Source organism: Artibeus jamaicensis, unplaced genomic scaffold (assembly GCF_021234435.1).
Source record: "Artibeus jamaicensis isolate MK-2021 breed Jamaican fruit bat unplaced genomic scaffold, CSHL_Jam_final contig_471, whole genome shotgun sequence".
NCBI classification, from domain to species: domain Eukaryota; kingdom Metazoa; phylum Chordata; class Mammalia; order Chiroptera; family Phyllostomidae; genus Artibeus; species Artibeus jamaicensis.
In genome coordinates, this window is record NW_026521850.1 from 8,860,027 (window position 1) to 8,873,811 (window position 13,785).

Below are 13,785 nucleotides of genomic sequence, written 5' to 3' on the forward strand. Positions count from 1 at the left end.
ACAGTAAGAGCACAGCATTAAACCAAGTATGGGCTGCACAGGCCACGCATCCCTGAAGTCGCCCCGACAGAGGCACTGGTCTTCCCAGCGCCACTTGCAGCTGAGGAACCAAGAGGCTGGTACTCAGTCAGTTCTCTGAAACCCTGGACTCAGGTGAGCCCACCTAGGGGCAGGGGGCACCAGAGGGGCCGACACTGGGCCCTGGGAACTCAAGCATTTGGAGGTCAGTGGAGGAGAGGAATCAAGGGGAAGACAAGGAGGAGCCAGAAGTGTAGAAAACCAGAAACTTGTGGTGTAGTGGGAAGAGCGTTTTTCCAGACGGATCTGTTCAGCAGTGTGGAGCTCTGCTGAGAGCGTGACCATCGGGCAAGGGGTGCGGATGGAGCATGAGGTCCTGGGGGACGAGCCTCCTCAGGTTTTAACGTGCACAAAACCACCTACAGGTCTCATCCAACTGAGAGCTGGACTCTTTGGGCCCAGGGAGGGGCCTGAGAGTCCACCTTCGTAACAAGCCCCTGGGGGATGTCGACGCGGCTGGCCCAGAGACCACACTTCGAGTGGCAAGTCCCTGGTGCAGCGGTTTTAAAATTTGGCTGCAGAGTAGCAACACCTGCGGAGACTGACGAGCATGGAGCACAGCGTACGGACTAATTAAATCGGAGTCTCGGGGGTGGGGCCAAGGCACTGGGACGTTTAAAGTTACACACATGAGTCTGATGCGTACTTGGGGTCAAGGTCTATAACCAAGGAGTTCAGAGTGTAAGCCAGGGCTTGTTTGTGGCTGTAGAAAGCTCTTTCTGCTTAATCCTTAGAGGCATATGATGATGATATATTTACATTATGAATATTATTATTGCCATTATCACAACTAAATACTGTTGTTCTTAGAGTTGGCATTTATTGTGATGTGCTGAGCTGGGCACTTTATATTTGTCATTATCATCATTACTGCTATTTTTTTTAACTTATTTTTAGAGGGGAAAGGAAAGAGAAAGAGAATGTGAGAAACATCAGTGTGTGGTTTGCCTCCTGCGTGCCCCCTGCTGGAGGCCTGGCCTGCAACCCAGGCATGTGCCCTGCCTGGGACTCAAACCAGAGACCCTTTGGTTTGCAGGCCAGCACTCAGTCCACTGAGCCACACCAGCCAGGGCTACTGCTGTTATTTTGTAAATAGGAAAACGGCACATTTGCGAAGGCCTGCGCTGCACCACGCACTGTGCTCTGTGGTTTGCATGCATTATTTTGTTTCACAAATGAAGAAACTGAGGTTCAGAGAGATTAAGAAACTTCCCCACGATTACATAGCTAATATGTGGTGGAGACAGTTTGCCATCTCAGATCCGTGTGAATCCAAGCCAGTGTTCTTATTCATTATTCTATTCAACTGTTTTTCAAATGTTCCTGATGATAGAGATGATCCGAGGCACTTGTTTAAAAATACAGATTCCTAGGGCCCTCGCCCAGAGAATCTGATTTAGAAACTCTGAGCTGGGACCCAGCTCTCTGTGTCTTCATCCTCAGGAGGTATTTATTGTCAAGCAAGACTGGGAAACAGTGCTGTGTACCTCATGATAGGGCTGTGGTGTGCTATTTTCTTGTCAACAATTTTTAAAATTATTTTTAAGTCCTCACCCGAGGATATGTTCATTGATTTTAGAGAGAGAGGAAAGAGGCGGGGGGTGGAGGGAGAGAGAGAGAGAAAGATGGATGCGAGAGAGAAACATCGATCAGTTGCTTCCTGAATGCATCCCAGCTGGAGAGCATACCCACAACCTAGGTGTGTGCCCCGACCAGGAATCCAACCCACAAACTTTTTGGTGTATGGGACGACACTCCAACCAGTGGAGCCACCCAGCCAGGGCTTCTGGTTGACTGTCACTCATTCCTTCCTCGTAAGAGGATTATTCAGCCCCATCCTGGCTCTGCCACCTGGAAGGTGGGAGAGCAGTTCCAAGCACCATGGTCAGACTTGGCCATCAGTTGCTCTGATGATGGAAAAGGGACAGGCACGACATCCCAAACTCTAGCACGAGCTTTGCATGCAGGTGCCCGATGCAGCTTGCTGCCTTGGACTTCTGCCCTCTGCCCTGAGAATGCCATGGCCCACAGAGGGCTGTTCCTTCAGCCTGGGTTCCAAAACAGAAAGTCTCAGGGGGCGGTGCTGACATGCAGTCCTCGTGCAAATCAAGATTTCTTGCTGTAATCTTTGAGCTTGGGGAGGAGGGCTTGTTTGTTACACAGCACAGTTGACTAACACACTATGTATTTATAATTCCCATAATCTTAGTGACATCTGAGTACTTTTTATGCATAAAGTATGTCATATATTTTTTAATCTCTACTCCCAACAAAAATAAATTGTAAGCTAGGGATTATTATCACCATCTTAGAGAGGAGGAAACTGGAGCTCCAAGAGGTGAGGCGGCTTGCCTAGAGCCTCTGTCGGGAGTGGCAGAGCAGCGCCCGACTGCAGAGCTCTTTACCCCACAGCTGCGTCTCCTTGCCCCTCCCCTTCCCCCTCTTCCCCACCTCTCCCCTCTGCTTTGCACCAGCATCGGTTTCAAGTGCAACCTGTTGGCAGAAACAGGCATTTGCAGTATTTAGTCCACTTTAATTAAAATATATTTTAGTGGATTTTTTTTTCCGGGACATAACTCATTTTGATGGGAACCCATTGGATTTTAATGGGAAACCTATTAGAAGAACATATTGTGGTCTTTAATGAAGCTGGGCTGTGTGGAGAACCACCTACAGGTAATTAGAAGCCCTCCAGGCCCTTGGGGAATAAGGTGAAATGAACTTCGGTTTGTTTAAGACAATTAGTGCAGACAATGATCTGGGAATGAATTAAATGGTCCTTGATTAGGAGCAGCTGTGCAGGTGGCGTCCTCAGGAAAATGGGACACGCAAGTGGGGCTTTTAAGGAAGAGTGATTATTAATGCTTATCTGTTTATATTGGCAGCCAGCACTTCCGCCCGTCTGTCGGTTTGATCAAGTGGCCCCATCTCCCCCCACCATCTCTCCCTGCTGCCTGCCCTCACCAACACCGGCTCCTTCTGGGTCTGCCAGGTGTCTCAAGGGGCCTGCCTGCCCCTGATAGCAGATAAGTGGGGCCACCTCGGCAGGGCTGGGAGCCTCTATGCTCCCACCCGTAGATGCTTCCGTGTTGATGAGCACTTGTAGCGTTGGGAACCTCTGTATTTCTCAAAGATGGCTCTTCCCACACTGGTTGAAATGGGTACATCAATGCTTATACACATGCATGTTTTTATATTTGCAGTTTTTGGAGCCGTTCCTAAAAGGAGGCATTGCCCAGCTCTGAGAGGGGCTCATTCCTGCTGGAATACTGGGTACACCCACACTGGGAAGAGTAAGAGTCTACTGACCCTGCCAGGAACTCCCGTCCTGGAGACATGAGCCTGATTCCTCTCTGCCCTGAAGTGAAGGCAGTGGTGGGGGGCAGGGGTGGGGGCTGCCTCTTCACTGGAAGAGCGGGAAGGCTGCCTGGAAGAAGAGACCTCTAGACTGAGTTCTTCTGGGAGTTGGCGAGAGGGCACTGCAGTACTGACAGGAAGAGAGCTCACAGCTGCGGGCACTCCTACACTGATCGGAACGAAAGCATCTGCAGTGGGCGAGCTGGGGATGTCCCCAGGGACAGGAACGGGTATGATTATCATAAAAGAAACAACTGGTGAGTCTGTACTGGCAGGGAAGGGGGCTTCGCACCGGCAGTGAAGGGTGCCTGTGGGCTCACATAAACAGGCATCCCTACATTTGCTAGCGTGGGTGCTTCTCTAGGTGGGCACAGCTTCGCTAGCGAGAAGGGGCACTTTGGGGCTGGCAGGGGTGAGGCCTAGAGAAGGATGGAGCTTCTCACTGAGAACATTGGGTGTTTCTCCCCTGGTGAGGATGAGTGCTTTCTGCATAGGTCTCTGACAATCTCTAATTCTTGACCAGTCGAACCAGAGCAATTCCAGTGGCTTTTCCTCAGTCATTCCCAGACCATTTCCTGAGCCCAGGGCATCTGTCTCGGCTCACAGCATGGATCAGAGATGGAGGAGGCAGCCACCGCGGATGGCGTGGCGCAGGGAGAGACGTGGAGATGGGAAGCAGGACCACTGGCCGCCTACCTGCCCAGGAGTGGACTAGGAAGGGAGAGCCCAGAGTGGGTTCCAAGTAACCTTCCTGGTACTCAGAACCAGTGAGGCCAGGGAGGGTGGCAGCCTGGATCCCCCACCAACACCGAGCAGCCCCGAGCCCCTGCCCAAACCCCTTCACAGTTCTAGCTTCTGGCAGGGGCTGCTGTGAGACTCCCCGTGCAACCCCGACATGGGGCTGTAGCTAAAACATTGGTCTGGCAGTTTTCCCTCTTTAAGTTGAAGTGTGATGTTGGCAGGCAGTGAGCTGTGGTGGCAGGCTGCCAGAGGGAGCATGTGTTGGAAATCTTTGTTCCACGTTGCAGCAATCTGGGGCTCCCCACCCACAAACTGCTCCAGAGCCAGCCAGCCATGGGGACCAGAGCCTCCCACTGGTGGGGAACAGCCACTGAGATTAGGGGATGATGAGGCAGAAGGACTTAGAGAAACCAGGGAGAGGGAAAGTCATGAAGAGAGATCATCAGAACTGAGATGGAGCCACAGAAAGACATCGAAATAGAACCACAGCAAGAGACCTAGAGGCTCAGGGTCAGAGGGATGCAGGGGAGAGAGAAGAGAATTTAAAGAAGATAAGAAGCACAGGAGGTCAGATAGCAATGACAGACCGGGTCCTGTTCTATCTCCTCAGATCTCCAGTTACAACAGGAAAAATACAGGTATTGGTGTAAACGTACTCTATCTGTAACAGTTGTGCGGCACAAGGAGAGTCCTCAATGGGCCAGAAACTTTGTGGGATTCCTAAGTGATGGAACGTAGGCAGGCTTGGATCGACAGAAGAATCCAGAGCCCAAAACACACGAGGAGAACATCCTTGCACACGGGGGCAGGGGGTGCTGGTTCCAGGAATGAACCAAGCCCATTGTCGACAGGACCATGGGATGCCCAGAGCTGCGGAGCGATCATGAGAGGGGACAATTGAGAAGTGACATCTGGAGGAGCCAGCTTGGCCCAGCCCTGCCCAGCTGCCCTTTTTCTGGCTGAACAAGCCAGAGCAGTGGGCAGGCATAGCTGGGTCTGAGTCCAGAGCAGGCTTTGCAGACACACCAGGAAGAAGACCACACCTCACAACACACCCCTGGGGCACTCTTACACCATGATTATCACAGACTAGTCCTCATGGTCAGACCCAAGAGAGGGGGACAGGGATTCTCAAAGCAAAGCTGAGCAGAAAACCCAGAATGCCCGAGTGTCTGAGGAACACCAAGTCTACGAAAAAGAGATGTCACACTTAACAAACAGAAGACCTCAAACCCAAGGGAATTACCTCCAGAGAGTATGCACAAATGGGAAGACTTTCAAGTAGTGCTATGACCATCCCCATGGAGACTGGAAAAGATATCATACCCGTCGATTCAGAAAAGGCTGTTACTAAAAGGAATCACTAAGAAATCTTGAAATTCTGAAATAATTGTACAAAGTTTAAACTCAGGAGGTTGGCTGAATGAATATGGCTAGAGAGAATTGGAACCAATTTAAAGACCCCCAGTCCCTATGTCACTTCTGGGTGGATGCTTAGAGAAACTCTGTGTGCGTGTGCAGGGGATTTTATGAGCATTTACTGCAACACTGTTTGTAATAGCAAAGCAATTGGGAATAACCTATAACAGAATAGAGAATGGTTAAGTACTTTTGGGGTTTGGTCACATTTTAGAATGCTATACAATAGGTGAATGAATTACCTAGAGCTACCTGTGTCCAAAGAGACAAATATCACAAGTATAATGCTGAGTGAAGAAAAAGCAACTGCATAAAGATAGATTGGTATAATATCTGTTATATAAAATTAAAACAGCCCTGGCTGGTGTGGCTCAATGGCTTGGGCACTGGCCTGCAAACCACAGGGTCACTGGTTTGATTCCCAGTCTGGGCACATGCCTGAGTTGCAGGCCAGGTTCCTGGTGGGGATGTGTAAGAGGCAACCACACATGGATGTTTTGCTCTCTCTCTTTCTCCCTCCCTTCCCCTCTCTAAAAATAAATAAATAAAATTAAAACATAAAAACAATAGTATATACCTTTTTTGAATGCATTCAGTTTAACATAGATTATTATTACAATAAAATTTACTTTAAAATTTTTTTCTATATATGTTTTAAAAACATATATAGAAAGTGTGTATTCAAAATTTATAAATAAGTCTTAAGATGTCATGTAAAAATGGACAAAAGATTTGAACCAAAATCCCATGCAAGAAGATATATGAGGGGCTATGATCACATAAAAAGATGCTCAGCTCCACTAGTCATTAGAGAAATACAAATTAAAATAATGATGTGGTACCATTACATACGAAAGTTAAAAAGACTGGCAATACCAAGTGTTGGCAAGGATACGGAGCAACTGGAACTCTCATGCATTGCTGGCAGGAGTGCAAAATGGCACAGCCACTTTGGAGAACAGTTTGTTAGCATCTTATAAAGTTAAACACACATTTATCCTATAACACAGCAATAATGCCTTCTACTTCCAGGCATTTACCCACAAGGAGCTAAAACATATGTTCCACACAAAGATTCATACATCTGTGGTCATAGTTGCATTATTCAGAATAGACTCAAACTGGAAGTAATCCCCATGTGTATCAGCTGGTGAATGGGTAAGGGAATTACTGTACAGCCAAACTACTCAGCAACAAAAAATAATTAAACATTAATAATGCATGCAATAAAAACATGGCTGAACCTCAAAAATATGCTGTATGAAAGAAACCAAGTATGAAAAGACATGCACTGTGTAATGACAGAAAGCAGTTGTTGTCTAGAGCAAGGGAAGAGGCCAGGGGTCGACTGCAAAGGGGCACAAGGACACTTTTTTGGTGATAGAATGGTTTTGCATTTTGATCGTGATGGTGGTTACACCATTTCATGCAAATACCAAAATTTCATCGCATGGCGCCCTTAAGATAAGTGAATCTATACTACAAAAGAATCATTTAAAAAGATAACTTTGAGTGAGGATTAAAAAATACAAATCATAAAGACCAACATAATTGAAATACCTAGAGCAGGAAGGAGGGGAATGACATTGGGAATAGAACACAAAGAGGTTTAACCAAATTGATCATATTTTGTTTCTTAAAAATAAAAAATAAAGCGAATATAGTAAATGTTCATGACTGACAAAGTTGGGTGGTGTGCACTAGTGTTTGTTACATTATTCTTTATATTTTTCTGTTTTACTGAAATATTTCAAAATTGTCTTTGAAAAGTGAACTAATGAGTTAAAATATGCTGAGGGGTTCTCTGACTGTAGTGCAAAATGACTGAGAGATAAAGAGAATGAAAAAATAGTTAAGTGACATAGAGATATCATTTATCTACTTAGCAGGAGTTTTATAAGCATAAGATGGAGAAAAGAAGAAAATCAATCAATAGGAAAACATTTCCCATAACTGAAGAAAGGCAAGAATCTTCAGGTTAGGAGAATCAATCAAGTGCTGAACGAGATAAATGAAGGGAGAGAAATTCACTCTCTGGATCCAATGGTAAAATTTCAGAGGGCAGGTATCTTTAAAGCAAAAGAAAGAGAGAGAGAGAGAGAGGAAATGAGAAGTATTAGTGGAGAAATAAGAATCAGATGGGCAAATAATTTCTCTTTGGTAACACTGAAGGCAATGGAAAAGGAGCTTCGCATTTCTGGAGAAAAATATTTTGATCCAAAGATTGAATACTGAGCCCAACCAGCCTTTAAGAGGGAGGGAAAATGAAGATGTTTTGGACAGATTCTCTCTTAATAAATTTATTGTTCACAGACTGTCTGAGAAACTAGTCAAGAATTTACTGCCATAACGGAAAACGAAAATGAATACAAGACCAAGACCAAAAAAGGCATGGGATACAGAATACAGTGATTTAAAAAAAAACACAGTAAAACATTGTGGTTAAGTCTAATTTTTAATGCATAGCTAAAAGCAGCAGCAAGCAATGGCAACCACCACCCAAGAACTAAAGCCCCAGGTGATCTCGATGTGGGCTCATTCAAGAATGAGGATGGGAAGTGAAAGTGTTCTTTACTTATTCAAGGAGAGGATGTAGGTCTTGAGGAACTCTAGCCATATATAGAAAAATGCAAGTTTAGATATATGTTAAACATTCAAAAAAAAAAAAAGAGGTTGGCTTTTTTTTCTGAGTAAGATATAGTAGGCTATGGTAGGCCAATCCTCTCACCACATTAACTGGAAGAAAAAAAGAGATAATTTCCAAAACGATATCATTAAAAATGTCACAGAGTCGTGGAAATAGAAACCACATGGACTAAAACCCAGGGAAGGAAGAGCCCTTCCCAGGGGAGTTGGTGATCAGCACTGTTTTCCTCCTTGGAGTTTGGTCTGAGGATCTTGTTTGGCAGAGGCTAAGAGGTTCTGCTGAAGGAAAGAAACAGTGGCAATGCTTCTGGTGGTCTTACAGGGCCAGTGTGATGGTGGAGAGTCCCCAGTGCATGGGCAGTGCTCCCTACAGAGCATTTTTTTGAGCTCTGGAGCCATGTGAAAGGTTGAATGGCTGGGCCAGAAAACTCTAAAAGGTGGAGTGAATTCTGTGAGTTCACAACAGCTTGTCCCAGCAGAGGGAGGAGACAGCCACAAACACTCGATTTTTCCCCATCAAGGGGCTCAAACCTTTAAAGAGAAGAGTTGTGTCTTTCACTGTCATGTAGGTCTGAGGAGATAGAGACCTTCCAGTGTCCAGCATCTCAATCAAAAGCCCTGGAGGGCCATGCCCAAGGAACAGGAATGAATCAGAGATGGGCTGATTTACTGGAAGTGCTGAGCCAGCTCAGTTCCTCAATGTATTGAAGTGCTCAGCTCCCCCATCCTGTCCACATAACAAAGGGACGGGGAAACGTCCCCCTGGAGCCTCTGTGATATTTTTTATAAACAATGTGGAGCAGAAAAAATTTTAAATTGCTAGACATATATAGAGGCAGGGAAATGTAACCAATGATACATCGAGAAAAATAAACAATAGAAGCAAACCCACAGATGAATCAAATATTGGAGTGACCAGATTAGGACTTAATAACTACAATAAATGCATTAAATAGGATCATGGAAAAGATGAACAAAATGAATAAAAAGATAAATAATTTCAAGATATTTGAGATTTATAAAAATAATCAAGTGAGCATTCCAAAACAAATATAAAACTAAAATTAAAAACTCATTAAGTGGGCTTAACAGCAGTTTTTTTAAAACATGTTATTTATTTATTTATTTTCAGAGAGTAGAGAAGGGAGGGAAAAAGAGAGGGAGAAAAACATCCATGAGTGAGAGAAACATCAATCAGTTGCCTCTCTCACATGCCAACTGGGGACCTGGTAACCCAGGGATGTGCCCTAAACCAGGAATGAAACCCACGACCTTTCGGTTTGCGGGCCAGCACTCAGTCCACTGAGCCATATCAGCCAGAGCTTAAAAGCAGTTCGACACAACTGAATAGGTAGTTATTAAAGTGGAAAATGAATCAGAAGAAAATATTCATATAGGTCAGAGAAATGGAGAGAGGCACAAGAATGCAATATATAGAAAAGAGACCAAAATATTTTGGAAACAATTAAAACAGAGTGTCCTGTTCTTTTAACCCTATTATAATGGCGTGACTATAGTTCAAGAAGGAAAGAAGAAAGTAAATGGCGCAGGAAAGATATTTGGAAAGACAATGCTTGAGAATTTTTCAATACTGTGGAAAGGCAGAACTCCAAAATACAAGAAGTCCAGCAAACTGCAAGCAGGTAAAAAGAAGGAAAACCACATCTAAGGGCATTATAGGTAAAGTGTTGAAGACAAAAAACAGAGATCATCTTAAAAGGAGAAAGAGATACACAGAGAGAAAAGACATATTATCATGTTACCTTCAAAGGATTACAGTAAGACTTATAACTGACTTTTCAATAGAAACCACAGAAGTCAGAAGACAATGGAATAAAATCTTAAAGTATAGGGGGAAAAACCGGCAATATAGAATGCAAAATTCAACAGAAATACCCTTCAAATAGAAGATGAAATATGACAAAGGCTGAAAAATTTGTTTTCAATACATTTGTGCTACAAGAAATACTAAGGAAAAAAATTCAGGCTAAAGAAAGCTTTCTCAGATTAGAAAAATGAGCCCAAATGGGTGCATGGAAGTGCAAGAAAGAAGAAAGAAAATAGATAAATGTTAAGGTAAAAACTGTTTATAATAACAATGATGCAAATGTGTTGTGGAACTTATAAAATATGTAAAAGTAAAATATATGAAATAATACCACAAAAATGAGGAAGTGGTAAATAGAGTTAAACTGATGCTAAATGCTTGGATTCTTCAGAAAATTGTAAAAGGACTAATATATGACTGAGATTTGTGAGACAATATCAAATGATCTAGATAATACATGTAACTAGAATATCAGAGGTAGAATGGAGAGAAAAACCAGATCATAAAAAATATTAGAAGACATAACAACTGGGAATTTCCCAAAATTAATGGAAGACACTAAACCACAGATCCAAAAAGCTGAAGCATACCAGAGAGGATACGTTTTTTAAAAAGAGAGACTTACATCATATTCAAGCAATTAAAATTAAAGGTGAAGATAAAAATCTTTAATAGGCAGCCAGAGATAAAAGTCAAATTACTTACAGAAAAACACAGAGGGGAATTACAGCAGACCTCTGGAAGAAACTCTCTAAACTGACAGCAATCAGAGTGACAGCATTAAATTTTTTAAAGAAAAGAAAACTATCAACCTAGAATTATCTACCTAGTGAAAATAGCTTTCAAAATCCAGCATGGGGAATTTCCAGTGAATATGGTAGCATAGGCAGACATGGCTTACATCTTCACACAACATCAAAATTACAACTAAAACATAGAACAACCATCACTCAGAACCATGTGAAATCGAGTCGAATGGGAGTCTGACAACTACGGAATTAAAGAAACCACATCCATCCAGACTTGTAGGAGGGGTGCAGACATGGAAGGAGTTGGTCCCACATCCATATGTTTGGGTAAAAATTCAGGAGGGATATCTCGGGAGCAAGGAGTCCCAGTTTCACACAAGGCTCCCAACCCCAGGGTTCCAGTACCAGAAAGGTAAGTCCCCACAACTTTGGGCTGCAAAAACTAGTGGGGGTTGAGTTGGTGGAAGAAACTTCTAGAGGCCCAAGCAGTTCCTTTTAAAGACCCACACATGGACTCACCTACTCAGACTCACTCCCTCTGAGCTCCAGCCCTGGAATGGCATCTTCAGGGCCCCAGTGGCATAGTGGAAGAGACTGAAATGTCTGGCATTGAGGTGAGCAGAGGCCATTATCCCTTTTTTTGAGCTCTCCCTGAACAAAGCCACAGAACCAGCAGGCTTCTTCCATATCTGACACTCCATCAACATGGCTAACACTGTTTGACCTACCTTGGAGATCCCCAGAGACTCTGCCCCATACAACTATGGGCCTATCCAGGCTAGTTTTTCATATGAATGGCTGATCTTGGCTCATGCTTCACAACTTCCTAAATCCTCTCAAACAAGCAACAGCTGGCATCAGTGAGCCCCAGGCCCAACACTAGCCAGCTTTGATTCACAACTTGGTTTCACCTGGGAATCTCCAAGCCCAGCACAAGTAGCAGCCATCTCAGATTGCTTTATAGCTCAGGCAGGGTGGCCTCAGGCAAAACACAGGTAAGGCCTGACTTTGGCCTGCACCAGCCAGGAAAACCCAGGGCCAATGCACCAAGTGGACAGCTACAGACCACATCAAAGTACTACCACCCTGCCCATGCACAGCTGATCCTCCACAGAGGGTAGAGGTAGATGGTAAGGGGTCACAGTCAATCCTTACAGCTGACTAGCCTGGGTAATTCACTCCCATTGACCTGCTAACAGCAACCAGGGCTCACCTGCAAGAGGAGGGTATGCTCAGTCAACACAAAAGGCATATCTTGAGTAATCAGCTTGAATGATAGAGGAGGCTGTGCCACTGGACCCTACAGGACACCTTTAGGCCACGTTACCAAGACACAGAGTCAAAGCAGCTCTGCCTAATAAATAGAAACAAACATAAAGAGGCTGCCAAAATGAGGGGACAAAGAAACATGGCCCAAATGAAAGAACAGATCAAAACTCCGGAAAAAGAGCTTAATGAAATGGAGATATGCAATCTATCAGACGCAGAGTTCAAAACACTGGTTATAAGGATGCTCAAGGAACTTAGTAAAGACTTCAACATCATAAAAAAGATTCAGTCAGAAACAAAGGGTACACTAATTGAAATGAACAATGTACAGGGAAACAACAGTAGAGTGGATGAAGCCTAGAATGAAATCAATGACTTGGAACATAAGGAAGCAAAAACAACCAATCAGAACAACAAGAAGAAAAAAGAATCCCTCCTAAAATGAGGAGAGTATAAGCAGCCTCTGGGAAAACTTCAAGAGGTCCAACATTCGGCCCTGGCTGGCGTAGCTCAGTGGATTGAGTGAGGCCTGCAAATCAAAGGTTCGCTGGTTCAATTCCCAGTCAGGGCACATGCCTGGGTTGTAGGCTAGATCCCCAGTGGGGGCACGTGAGAGGCAACCACACATTGATGTTTCTCTCTCTTTCTCCTTCCCTTCCCTTCTCTTTAAAAATAAATAAATATCTTTAAAAAAAGAGGTCCAACATTCGCATCATAGGGGTGCCAGAAGAAAAAGATAAAGAACAAGAAATTGGAAATCAGTTTGAAAAAATAATGAACGAAAACTTCCCTAATTTGGTGAAGGAAATAAACATGCAAGTTCAGGAAGCACAGAGAGTCCCAAACAAGATGAATGCAAAGAGATCCACTCTGAGATACATCATAATTAAAATGCCAAAGGTTAAAGATAAAGAGAGAATCTTAAAAGCAGCAAGAAAAAAGAAGTTAGTTATCTACAGAAGAATTCCCAGAAGACTATCAGCTGATTTCTCGAAAGAAACTTTGCAGGCTAGAAGTGATTAGCAAGAAATAGCCAAAGTCATGAAAGCAGGGACCTACAGCCAAGACTGATCTACCCAAAGTTATCATTTAGAATTGAAGGGCAGATAAAGGCCTTCCCAGAAAAAAAAAAGCTCAAGAAATTCAGCACCACCAAACCAGTATTATATGAGAGTTAAAGGGTCTTCTTTAAGAAAAATAAGATCAAAACTATGAATAATAAAAGGGCAATAAATATATATCCATCAACAATTGAATCTAAAAAGCAAACTAAGCAAACAAGAATAGAGACAGAATCCTGGATATGGAGAAAGTTTTGATGGTTGCCAGATGGGAGGGTGGTACAGGGGAATGGGTGAAGAGTTCAGAGGATTAAGAAGTACAAATAGGTAGTTACAGAATAGCCTCGGGGGTGTGAAGTACAGTGTAGGAAATGGAGCAGCCAAAACATTTATATGCATAACCCCTGGTGCGAACAATGGTGTGGGGATTGCCTAAGGGAGTAGGGGGTGCTGGATGGAGGGGAAAAGGGGGGGAAATGTGGACAACTGTAATAGCATAATCAATAAAATATAATGAAAAACTTTTTTAAATTAAAAAAAATTCAGGATAAATTAAAAGGATTTTAGATAAACAAAACCAGAAACTTTATTACCAGAAGATTTACACTGAAACATGTTAAAGAAGTTTTTCTTAGAC